This window comes from Pseudophryne corroboree, chromosome 6, assembly GCF_028390025.1.
Source record: "Pseudophryne corroboree isolate aPseCor3 chromosome 6, aPseCor3.hap2, whole genome shotgun sequence".
NCBI classification, from domain to species: Eukaryota; Metazoa; Chordata; class Amphibia; order Anura; family Myobatrachidae; genus Pseudophryne; species Pseudophryne corroboree.
In genome coordinates, this window is record NC_086449.1 from 217,107,897 (window position 1) to 217,121,492 (window position 13,596).

General features: G+C 41.5%; 1 pseudogene; it reads left to right on the top strand.

The window, feature by feature from the left end:
- Positions 1-1,236: 1,236 nt before the first annotated feature.
- LOC134936892 (5S ribosomal RNA) lies at positions 1,237-1,356 on the top strand (annotated as a pseudogene).
- Positions 1,357-13,596: the final 12,240 nt, after the last annotated feature.

Sequence of the window (13,596 nt, forward strand, 5' to 3'; positions counted from 1 at the left end):
AAGATTCAATTGAATTCCTCGATCTGATTTTAATGGGGATGGATGGAAAAGTCGAAACCAAGAACTTGATCAAGCAAGTTGACACAAACAGTTACCTGCACTACAAAAGTAACCACTTAAAGAAATGGAAAAATAACATCCCCTTCTCCCAATTTAACAGAATAAAGAGAAATTGCAGCAATCAGGAAGAATGTGAAGCCCAAATTGAGAAGTACAAAAATAGATTCAAGGACAAAGAATATCCAACTAACATCCTGGAAGAAGCAGCCATCAAAGCGAAGGCACTAGAGAGATCACCGCTGCTAGAATACAAGACCAAAGAAACCAAAAAAGATTCTGTTTCATTTATTACAACATATAACCGTCATGAGAAATCCATTAGAGACTCACTCAGTAACCACTGGGGAATCCTATTAATGGACCCTGTCCTTAAAGAAATCCTGCCTCCTCGCCCCGAGAGCGTCTTCAGGAAATCAAAAAATCTTAAAGATGTATTAGCCCCAAGTATGCTACGTAAGGACTCTGAAGAGGAATCACGAATGCCAAAATGCACTGGATCCTTCAAATGTGGCCGATGTAACATCTGTAGGTACCTACACCCAGTGAGGAAAACATTTACGGACACAGAGAAAAAGGAAGTATACAAAATTAAAGACTTCATAAACTGTAATACACAATCAGTGATCTATTTATTGGAATGTGAGTGCGGAAAACAATATGTGGGAAAAACAAAGAGACCACTTAAAATAACGATCCAAGAACATGTCCGCAATATAAAGAACAAAATGGAGAACCATGCAGTATCCAAACATTTCAACATAGCACACAACTCTAACCCAGAAGCATTGACTTTTAAAGCAATTGAACTTGTGAAGCTGGGAGAGAGGGGTGGTGACCTGGCTAATAAACATTCACGCAGAGAAATGTATTGGATATTCCAACTGCAGACACTCCACCCGAAGGGATTCAATGACTATTATGAAATCGCTCCGTTCCTGTGAAGTCGTTTTTGCCATCATGATCTTACGGTTGGATCCCAACCCACTCTTTTCTCTCCCCCCACCCCTCCTGTCACAACAGCAGCACCGCCATCACTTCCCCCCCCCACCCCCCCTTCCTTACTCCACCTACACTCCCTTCTGATATCACCTTCCCCTACCCACCTTCCCTTTAGGCCAGTCACTATATGTATATAGTCATATTATGAGTAGTGTTGACACATGTATGGTAAGTAATTATTACAGTCAAACCACACTGGAAATGCCCAATCTCGCCCGATCTTGGAAGCGAAGCAGTGTCGGGCCTGATCAGTACCAGACTAGGGAGACCACCTGGGAAGATCAGGTACTGTAACTAAACTAATATAAAAAGCCTACATGAGCATGTCACTATTACTACTTTAACTCTATCACCACGACTAATATAAACTAATATAAAAAGCCTACATGAGCATGTCACTATTACTACTTTTACACTAATTCTATTAACTTAATCTGCACCTTATGAATATTATTATCCCTTATCTATATTGGTTATAAATATACTAATTGCACGAAGCACCTTATAATTAATTATTTTTACTCATATATTTATATATATTTATTTATTTAATCTGCACCTTATTTATTATTATTATCCTTTATTTATATGGCGCCACAAGGGTTCCGCAGCGCCCAATTACAGAGTACATGAATAATCAAATAGGAAAACAGCAACTTACAGTTGATGACAGTATAGGACAAGTACAGGGTAAATAAACATAGTTACATCAGCAGATGACACTGGAATAAGTATCAGGTGGCAGAAGACTGCTGGAGTTGATGCAGTTGAAGATTATTAAAGTAAGAAAGGATAAGCACATGAGGGAAGAGGGCCCTGCTCGTGAGAGCTTACATTCTAAAGCTTATGAATATCCCTTACTAGTAATTGGTTATAAATATACCAATTACACGTAGCACCTTGTAATTCATTTACTCATATGTTTATATGTTGGCTCTATCACCTCAATAGTAATAATGAATACCCTTTTATTAGTGTTTATATACATAAGAACTGTCATTATGGTAACTAGATCGTTTTTTTCATCCATTAATTAAACCTCTTTGTCTATTCTTATGCTGACTATCACGGAGGATTGACACAAACATCCCTTATCCTGATCCCCACAAACATGGCCGCCGCATAGAGATGCTAATGAAAAACCAACACAAAGATGGCCGCTGCTGGAGTAATCTGATCGAGCACTCCTGGCCTCTAGGAATAACAGAACTAGTGGAAACCACGGGCGCATGTGCGGTCCCGTTTCCGGAAGTGGGGCGGAAGTGACGCGACGTCAGGATACCAGAAGTGTGGCGGAAGACCCGTCGGCGCATTTATATGAGACTGTTTATCTACTTTTTATGCTCCAAACCTGCTTCTAAAGCATTCACTGAACATTGTATTTACATACACAATCTAATCAGGATATATATTAACTGTAACTATTAGGTTTTAGTCTGTTATGCAATACCATGTGCAAACAACAGGAAGTGATGTCACAATTGCTATTAGTTCAGTTGCTGAACTAGAAATACTTGCAGCAAGCAAACAGTATGATATTATAGGCATTACTGAAACTTGGTGGGATGAATCTCATGATTGGACAGTCAATCTAGAGGGCTATACACTGTTTAGGAGAGACAGACTAAATAAAAAGGGTGGAGGGGTGTGTCTGTACGTAAAGCCGTTTTTAAAACCTAATATATGGGAAGATATTCAGGAGGGGACTGTAGACACTGTTGAGACATTATGGGTAGAAATTGCATGCGGGGAAAAAGGAATAAAAAAGTTAGTATTGGGTGTATGCTATAGGCCGCCTGGTATCAACGCATCTGATGATGAATTGTTACTAAAGCAAATTGAAAGAGCAGCAGGAGTAGGAGACATAGTAGTGATGGGAGATTTTAACTATCCAGAGATAAACTGGAAAAACGATTCATGTGATACTGCTAGGGGCAATATGTTTTTAAACACACTAAATGATAACTACTTAGTCCAACTAATTGAGGAACCAACTAGGTACAATGCAATCTTAGACCTGGTATTAACAAACAATCAGGATTTGGTATCGGGTATTATAGTAGGGGAACCCATAGGAAACAGCGACCACAATATGGTCACATTCAATATCAGTTTCTACAAACAGCCCTATACTGGCTCAACTAGGACTTTAAACTTTAGCAAAGCAAATTTTGAAAAGATGAGGGTATTTTTCAGGGATATTGAATGGGAAGGTTTGTTTTTAGGAAAAAATACTACGGAGAAATGGGAGGTACTAAAATTCCTGCTAGCTAAAAATACACTCAATATATTCCTATGAGTAGCAAAAAAGGGAATAAAAATCATAAACCGATGTGGCTTAACAAAAAGATTAAGGAACTTATGGGCAAGAAAAGGCGAGCATTTAAAAAATACAAATCTGACGGGGAAGCAGAGTCATTTCAGCACTATAAGGAATGTAACAAAAATTGCAAAAATGAAATAAGAGCGGCTAAAGTAGAAACTGAAAAACTAGTAGCAAAGGAAAGCAAAGCGAATCCCAAAAAATTCTTTAAATACATTAATAGCAAGAGATTAAAAAAGGAGAGTATAGGCCCTTTAAAAGACAAGTTAGGAGTCTTAAGCAAAAATGATAATGACATAGCGGACACACTAAATTAGTTTTTTTCTACAGTATTCACTAGAGAGGACCCAATTCAGGGACTGACACACAATCTCAATAATGAGAATATCACACTGATAGGTACTTATTTAAGCGAGGAAGTAGTCTGTGACCGATTAAAACATTTAAAGATTAGTAAATCACCAGGGCCCGATGGTATTCATCCAAGGGTTCTAATGGAGCTTCACTCTGAACTGGCAAAACCGCTATCTTTGATCTTTGAGGATTCAGTTATATCAGGTATGGTTCCCAAAGACTGGCGTATAGCGGAAGTAGTGCCTATATTCAAAAAGGGAAGTAAAGCTGAACCAGGTAATTATAGACCAGTTAGTCTTACATCTATAGTGGGGAAAGTATTGGAAGGTATTCTAAGAGATAGTATTCAGAAGTTCCTTGAAACCAATAAGGTCATTAAAAGGAATCAACATGGGTTTATGAAGGACAGATCCTGTCAAACCAACTTACTTCGCTTTTATGAAACAGTAAGCGCAAACCTAGATCAGGGTAAAGACGTGGATGTAATCTTTTTAGACTTTGCCAAAGCGTTCGATACTGTACCACACATGAGACTTATCTACAAGCTACAAGAATCAGGGCTAGGAAGCACAATATGCACTTGGGTCAAAAACTGGTTAGATAATAGGAAGCAGCGCGTTGTGGTTAATGGATCTTTTTCAACTTGGACTGAAGTGCTAAGTGGTGTGCCGCAAGGCTCAGTATTAGGACCGCTATTGTTCAATATTTTCATTAACGACCTAACAGAAGGTCTAGAGAGCATGGTGTCAATTTTTGCGGATGATACCAAATTGTGTAAGGCTATAAATACAGAGGAGGATGCCGAGTCTCTTCAGAACGACTTAGTTAAATTAGAAGCATGGGCAGCCAAATGGAGAATGCGCTTCAACACAGACAAGTGTAAGGTAATGCACTGTGGTAACAAGAACAAAAATTACACCTACCTACTAAATGGGGTAAAATTAGGGGATTCTGTACTGGAAAGGGACTTAGGTGTCCTCATAGATAGCAAGCTAAGCAGTAGTACCCAAAGTAGGACTGCAGCAAAGAAGGCTAATAAGATATTAGCATGCATAAAACGGGGTATTGATGCTAGGGACGAGAGTATTATACTCCCGTTATATAAATCACTAGTGAGGCCACACCTTGAATACTGTGTACAATTCTGGGCACCGTACTACAAAAAGGATATCCTGGAGCTTGAAAAGGTACAGAGGAGGGCGACCAAACTAATTAAGGGCATGGAGACGATGGAATACAAGGAAAGGCTTGAAAGACTAGGCATGTTTACATTGGAAAAGCGGAGACTAAGAGGGGATATGATCAACATCTACAAATATATAAGGGGACAATACACAGAGCTTGCGCGGGACCTGTTTTTGGTTAGATTAACACAGAGGACTCGTGGATACTCGCTAAGGTTAGAGGAGAGGAGATTCCGCACAATACGGCGTAAAGGCTTTTTCACGGTAAGGACAATACGTGTTTGGAATTCCCTGCCCGAGGGAGTTGTAATGGCGGAATCTGTCAACACCTTTAAGAATGGGTTAGATAAATTCCTATTGGATAAGGATATCCTGGGGTATGGTGCATAGTCATGCATTATAGTTACTATAAATAGGGATAAAATGCAATGGCTGACAGCAGCATCAGTCAGAAATTTTAGTCAAATCATCATGCATAGGACACCACAAATAGGTTGAACTCGATGGACAATTGTCTTTTTTCAACCTCAGATACTATGTTACTATGTTAGTACTGGTATAAATAGAAGCCTGGTCCCACTCTGCCAATACCCCTTGATGAAGTCTTTTTTATGTGAATAAATTGTATTTTATTATTATATTCATCCACCTATAGTGTGAGCTTTTATCTTTTTAGACACCATTGGTCGCTATAACCCCCCCCCCCTCTTGTGTATTTAAGTTCATGCTACAGGGAACCGCCATCCTTGTTTGGTGGTCAGCAGACGCCCTTTTGAATCTCTAGGGAGTGTCAATTATACTTGCATGGTACATTATATACCTATGGTCTGTAATTGTTGGTGAACACAAGTGGCGCAATAATTCCTTTATATATATATATATATATATATACCAATCTGTTGGGTCTGGCACTCCTCGTCCCGGCTGGGTATTTGCTCCGGTGCCCTCCCTGAGCAGGGTGGCTCTATACAGGATACGTGGAAGGCGGCACTCAGGAGACTTTTAAAGATGTGAACAGCGTGCTTTATTTTCAACGTTTCGGGAGACGCACTCCCTTCCTCAAGATACAGCAAGACAAGTGACAAAATAGTGCAAATACAAACTTAAATACCTTACCTTCCCCTGGCTCGGTCATCTCCGTCGCAGCTGGCGTCGTCCCGGACCACGGAGTCCGCACTTCCGGTTTCGGCAAACCCGCCCCTTCCGGATGACGAACTTCCGCTGCCGGGCGCCGCAGCCGCTGGGAGAAGCCACGCTAGCAGGAGCCAGCGTTGTCATGGGGATATGTTACTATGACAACAAAACATAAACAAATAAAACATTGGTGCAACTCTAATCACAAAACGTGAATCTGCAAACAAATATGATAAATACATGTGAGACAACATAGATGACACACGCTGTACTGGCAGAGTGTGATATAGATCTTCCTGAAAAATCAGGACCTGTGTATACAAAATTTAAAGTGTATCTAGAACACTCGTTCTAGAAAGTGTGTTGCTTCAAATACAGTGCTAAAATTTAAAATTTTAAAAAAACTTTCAGGCACATCTTGTTAAATGTCATGTAGATACCTCTAAATATCTCAATGTGGCCGACAGCTACATGGACCTAACTCTATAGTCCACACCATCTGGTAGGTACCGGAGAGGGAGAACGAGACCCACGGGAATGGGTAAAGAGTAATGAGTTGCAGGTAGCCCATGTCCACGAGGGGCCGCTGGCATTACGGGCATATAGAGGTTACCTGTCCTTGAGGTTCCTGAGACTATACCTATGTTCACAGGAAACAACTCAAGCTCAGGTATTCATTTAGGCCACGTGGATGGATCGTATCTAGCTTATGGATCCATCTTGCCTCCAATTGTAGCAGTTGTTTAGCTCGGTTGCCTCCACGTATAGAATCAGGCACCTGGTCCACTATTTTGTAGCGGACTGAAGCTAGACTGTGGCGCATCTGTGCGAAGTGACGCGCCACAGGTTGTTCGCTGGTCCCTGACACTAGTGCTGCTCTAATGGCTGACCTATGTTGGGCCATGCGTTCTTTAAATAAACATTGGGTTTTGCCTATATAGTACAGGCTGCAGGGACAAATTAGCACATAAATGACAAACATGGAGCTACATGTCAACGGTTTAAGGATTCTCACCTTTTTCCCAGTATGGGGATGTGGGATAGAATCCCCCGTCAGCATGTAGCTGCATGTGGTGCATCCCAAACATTTAAAACAGCCTGCCTTTCGTGTCAAGAAGTGTGTAGTAGGCCGTGCTTTCATAAACCCTGTAACATCATTCTTGACTACCAGGTCTTTGATGTTAGAGCTGCGTGTGTAACACGGCATTACTCGGCTATTCTTTAAGCTAGACAAATTGGGGTCTGAAGTAATCATGGGCCACCATTGTTTAACTCTTCTGGTGGTCCTTCTGCTGGAAGTATTAAACTGATTCACCCACGCCATCGTGGGAGCGGTAGGTGTTAACTCCTTGGCTTGTAGTAATTCCTGTCTATTGCAAGATAAGGCCCTTGCTCGTGCTTTTTTTAAAAGGTCATACGGGTAACCTCTCTGTAAGAAGCGGTTGGTCATTAATTCTAGCTGGGCCTCTAATTCCTCCGGGGCGCTGGTAATCCTGCATACCCTAAGGTACTGAGAATATGGTAACCCCTGGATTAAAGCTGGGGGATGGAAGCTGTCGTACCTAAGGAGTGTGTTGCGGTCCGTAGGCTTTGAATATAATGTGGTATGCAACATTTCTCCTTGCACCAAAATTTTGGTGTCTAGAAAGCATATCTCAGACCTATGGGTAGTTAACGTAAATTTGATCGGACTGGATGTACTGTTGTAGACCTCTATTATTTTGGTCAGGGTTTCCTCCTCTCCTGTCCAAAACAACAAGAGGTCGTCTATATATCTCAAGTACAGAAGGATGGACCTGGTGATCTCTGTCTTCTCAAAGAAAAGTTGCCTCTCCACCTCCCACATATATGTATTTGCTAGCGACGGGGCCACTGCTGACCCCATCGCACACCCGGTCTGCTGAAGGAAAAACCTGCCATTAAAAAGGAAATAATTGTGGCTTAGGGTATATTCCAATAGGTTGACAAATAGGTCCACATCCGGACCTGTGTACTTAGGGTTATTGGTGATGAGATGCCTCACCGCTGCTAGTCCCGCTTGATGCGGGATGCATGTATACAGGCTGGCCACGTCTAGCGTGGCCAGTGTCATCCCAGGAGGGATGGGTCCTAACTCTGCCAACCGTCTTAACAACGTGCTGGTGTCCTTCAAATGGGTGGAGGTGGCTTGGATGCATGGTTGCAAGAAAAAATCTAAATATCTAGCTATTGGTTCACATAATCTCAGCCAGAGGTTCCATATGTGAACCAATAGCTAGATATTTAGATTTTTTCTTGCAACCATGCATCCAAGCCACCTCCACCCATTTGAAGGACACCAGCACGTTGTTAAGACGGTTGGCAGAGTTAGGACCCATCCCTCCTGGGATGACACTGGCCACGCTAGACGTGGCCAGCCTGTATACATGCATCCCGCATCAAGCGGGACTAGCAGCGGTGAGGCATCTCATCACCAATAACCCTAAGTACACAGGTCCGGATGTGGACCTATTTGTCAACCTATTGGAATATACCCTAAGCCACAATTATTTCCTTTTTAATGGCAGGTTTTTCCTTCAGCAGACCGGGTGTGCGATGGGGTCAGCAGTGGCCCCGTCGCTAGCAAATACATATATGTGGGAGGTGGAGAGGCAACTTTTCTTTGAGAAGACAGAGATCACCAGGTCCATCCTTCTGTACTTGAGATATATAGACGACCTCTTGTTGTTTTGGACAGGAGAGGAGGAAACCCTGACCAAAATAATAGAGGTCTACAACAGTACATCCAGTCCGATCAAATTTACGTTAACTACCCATAGGTCTGAGATATGCTTTCTAGACACCAAAATTTTGGTGCAAGGAGAAATGTTGCATACCACATTATATTCAAAGCCTACGGACCGCAACACACTCCTTAGGTACGACAGCTTCCATCCCCCAGCTTTAATCCAGGGGTTACCATATTCTCAGTACCTTAGGGTATGCAGGATTACCAGCGCCCCGGAGGAATTAGAGGCCCAGCTAGAATTAATGACCAACCGCTTCTTACAGAGAGGTTACCCGTATGACCTTTTAAAAAAAGCACGAGCAAGGGCCTTATCTTGCAATAGACAGGAATTACTACAAGCCAAGGAGTTAACACCTACCGCTCCCACGATGGCGTGGGTGAATCAGTTTAATACTTCCAGCAGAAGGACCACCAGAAGAGTTAAACAATGGTGGCCCATGATTACTTCAGACCCCAATTTGTCTAGCTTAAAGAATAGCCGAGTAATGCCGTGTTACACACGCAGCTCTAACATCAAAGACCTGGTAGTCAAGAATGATGTTACAGGGTTTATGAAAGCACGGCCTACTACACACTTCTTGACACGAAAGGCAGGCTGTTTTAAATGTTTGGGATGCACCACATGCAGCTACATGCTGACGGGGGATTCTATCCCACATCCCCATACTGGGAAAAAGGTGAGAATCCTTAAACCGTTGACATGTAGCTCCATGTTTGTCATTTATGTGCTAATTTGTCCCTGCAGCCTGTACTATATAGGCAAAACCCAATGTTTATTTAAAGAACGCATGGCCCAACATAGGTCAGCCATTAGAGCAGCACTAGTGTCAGGGACCAGCGAACAACCTGTGGCGCGTCACTTCGCACAGATGCGCCACAGTCTAGCTTCAGTCCGCTACAAAATAGTGGACCAGGTGCCTGATTCTATACGTGGAGGCAACCGAGCTAAACAACTGCTACAATTGGAGGCAAGATGGATCCATAAGCTAGATACGATCCATCCACGTGGCCTAAATGAATACCTGAGCTTGAGTTGTTTCCTGTGAACATAGGTATAGTCTCAGGAACCTCAAGGACAGGTAACCTCTATATGCCCGTAATGCCAGCGGCCCCTCGTGGACATGGGCTACCTGCAACTCATTACTCTTTACCCATTCCCGTGGGTCTCGTTCTCCCTCTCCGGTACCTACCAGATGGTGTGGACTATAGAGTTAGGTCCATGTAGCTGTCGGCCACATTGAGATATTTAGAGGTATCTACATGACATTTAACAAGATGTGCCTGAAAGTTTTTTTAAAATTTTAAATTTTAGCACTGTATTTGAAGCAACACACTTTCTAGAACGAGTGTTCTAGATACACTTTAAATTTTGTATACACAGGTCCTGATTTTTCAGGAAGATCTATATCACACTCTGCCAGTACAGCGTGTGTCATCTATGTTGTCTCACATGTATTTATCATATTTGTTTGCAGATTCACGTTTTGTGATTAGAGTTGCACCAATGTTTTATTTGTTTATGTTTTGTTGTCATAGTAACATATCCCCATGACAACGCTGGCTCCTGCTAGCGTGGCTTCTCCCAGCGGCTGCGGCGCCCGGCAGCGGAAGTTCGTCATCCGGAAGGGGCGGGTTTGCCGAAACCGGAAGTGCGGACTCCGTGGTCCGGGACGACGCCAGCTGCGACGGAGATGACCGAGCCAGGGGAAGGTAAGGTATTTAAGTTTGTATTTGCACTATTTTGTCACTTGTCTTGCTGTATCTTGAGGAAGGGAGTGCGTCTCCCGAAACGTTGAAAATAAAGCACGCTGTTCACATCTTTAAAAGTCTCCTGAGTGCCGCCTTCCACGTATCCTATATATATATATATATATATATATATACATACACACAATCAAAAATGTGAAACTGGCATCAGTGTCCTATACAATTCCTAACATGCCAGCTACTATGTATACATTGGCAGAAAGAATAGTTGTCACTCAAGGATTTGAAAGTGAAAGTACTGTATACAGGTTGAGTATCCCATAAATACGGACTATTCCGAAATACGGAATTTTTTGAGTGAGACTGAGATAGTGAAAGCTTTGTTTTCTGATGGCTCAATGTACACATACTTTGTTTAATACATAAAGTAATTAAAAGTATTGTATTAAATGACCTTCAGGCTGTGTGTATAAGGTGTATATGAAACATAAATGCATTCTGTGCTTAGACTTAGGTCCCATCGCCATGATATCTCATTATGGGATGCAATTATGCCAAAATACAGAAAAATCCGATATCCAAAATACCTCTGGTCCCCAGCATTTTGGATAAGGGATACTCAACCTGTATTGTGAACAAAGTAAAAAAAATTGTGACAATTTTTACAATATACTTTTTCACTTTAAAAGTCCTTGAGCGTTTTTCCTTTTTATTAAAATATATGTATAATGATGTAATTCACCCCAGCCAACCTAGTTGCCACCTGCATCTCCCCTCCAAGAGGTGGTGGTGGTGGGGTTTGCAGATTAAGGGGTGCTATGTTAAAGATTTGCCTAGGGTGCAGAGAGACCTTGCACCAGCCCTGGTTTTACACCTTAGCCAAACTCAAAAGATCTTCACTGGAGACGGGTGATGTGATAACAGGGCTCAGACTGGTGGTGCTGAGGTTTCCCAGTCCGGACAGCCCAATCAGTGTCATCCAATCTCCCAAGTACTCTTGTATCATAGTTTCAAGATATAATTTGTCAGTTTCCAAACCAGGTTGGAGTGGGGGGGGGGGACACTGTAACTGTTGGAGCAGGTATCCAGGCACAGGTGGCCAACTAGGGTCACAGGGCGTTTTAATAACAGCTATAACACCAAACATTAAAATAAATTCAACAAATACAATGTTCTCTATAGTTCACAGTATTTTTATTATGACTGCAGCAATTAACCTTAGGTCACACATATCCCCAGCACCAACAGCCCTAAAACATCATACACAACCATATAACCCTCCGTATCTTTATATCTACCACTGGCTGTTTTTTTTGTTTTTTTTACCTATATACATCATTTTCCAAACATTAGCTCCATTTTATAAACCCAAGCAAGCTAAGGTCAGCACTGCCACCCTCCACTGGTCACATAACTCATTTTGCAAGCGTTCCATAATAATAAATACACAAAAGCCAGTACAAGCAAAAAGGATCACTTTCAATTTTTTTTTTTTTTTTTAAGCTATGTATTATTTTTAAAAAAATATTTGTCTTTCATAGGTGAAAATAACTTCTAAAAGCCATAAAATTGTACGGATAGTCAGTAATGAGAGCAGTCTACAAGTTGCAAACATTAATGATAGATTTATATTGTTAAAAACCAAGCACATTGCCAAGGCGGAGAAGGTTAAGCATTACAATGCACAAACTAATCTTATACAAATCCATAGACTAGCATATGCATCGGCTCTATTTGTCATGGATTGCTTATTCAAGAATTAAGTATTCACATTACGCATCCCCACTGGTTAGTAATTAACTTCATCAGCAGAATAATATTAATATGGATAGGATTTAGCTTAAGGAGGAACAACATAGAGCAGCATAAAGCCACCTTGTTATAGGAACCAATGCAAAGAGAAGTAATGCACAAAAAAAAGCACATTGATGTGGGACTTTAAAAGGCCCACGAGAAAAAAAAATAAGACTTTAAATAATTTATTTGGAGAAACAGTCAGCCAAGAGGAACAAATAATGTTTCACTATAAGAATCGGGACCTTTGCCTCTCCCCTTTTCGCTCTGGTACCTGATGCCCTGGCCGATCGCATTAGTGAAATTTTCATTTGATGGCATTTTAATATTCTGGCTTGATGACTTTTTAGCAACATTTACTTTCAGAGGTCTCTAGTGCTCCCTCGAAGGAAATGAAACATGTCAAAACCCATTACAAAAATCAAAATTTAAATACCTCGGCCACGTTAGGGCTTACACACAATCCCATCAGCGCTTAAGCTGCAGCACACAGCTACTCATTCGCTTGCTCAGATGGTAATGAGTACATTTTATAAAGCATTCCGGGGTCATGGAACATACGCTACTGATCTGTCTTAACCCGTTGATTGCTTGTACACTGAGGGCCTGGGAGTTTTATTGAAATCTAATGAAAGATACATTTCACAGAAATTCCCAGTGAACCTATATACAGTTTTAGCCTTTCATGTGTGTATTTATTAATCAATTTTTATTTTGTTGTGATGCATTTATAGTATCTAGCAATTTAGATCTATAAGTGGGGTTAAATGCAGCTACTAAGAAAAGAATACAATGAACACTCACAAAACATTCCATTTTCCCAGTGTCCAGATAATTTAAACAATGTTTAATGTTTAACGTTCTGATTGGGCACTAGTTACCATGTACAGAAATTTCTTGTTTTTCTTTTCTGCAACTGGTTATATACATGCAGGCAGACAAACAGTGGCAGTTGCTCTATCATTCCTGGAGATAATTATATATCAGGTACTAGAAAGGGGGAGGGGTCACAGACAAACAGCAGACAGAGAGTGTGGGGGGGGGGGGTGCTTTCCCCCTCACTGGTATCCCCCCAGCACACTAAAATATTACCTGTAACCATACCTGACCCTATCTGGTAATAGAATTTCAGAGAATTGGTCACACGTGTTTGCAAAGACATGTTTAGCTGCTGAGCCTCGCCAAGACTTCTCCAATATCAGCAGTCCTAACAGTACATAATAGCAGTGCCCACATAGGGTCATGTGATTTGTCTACAGTAAGGCCTCATGATA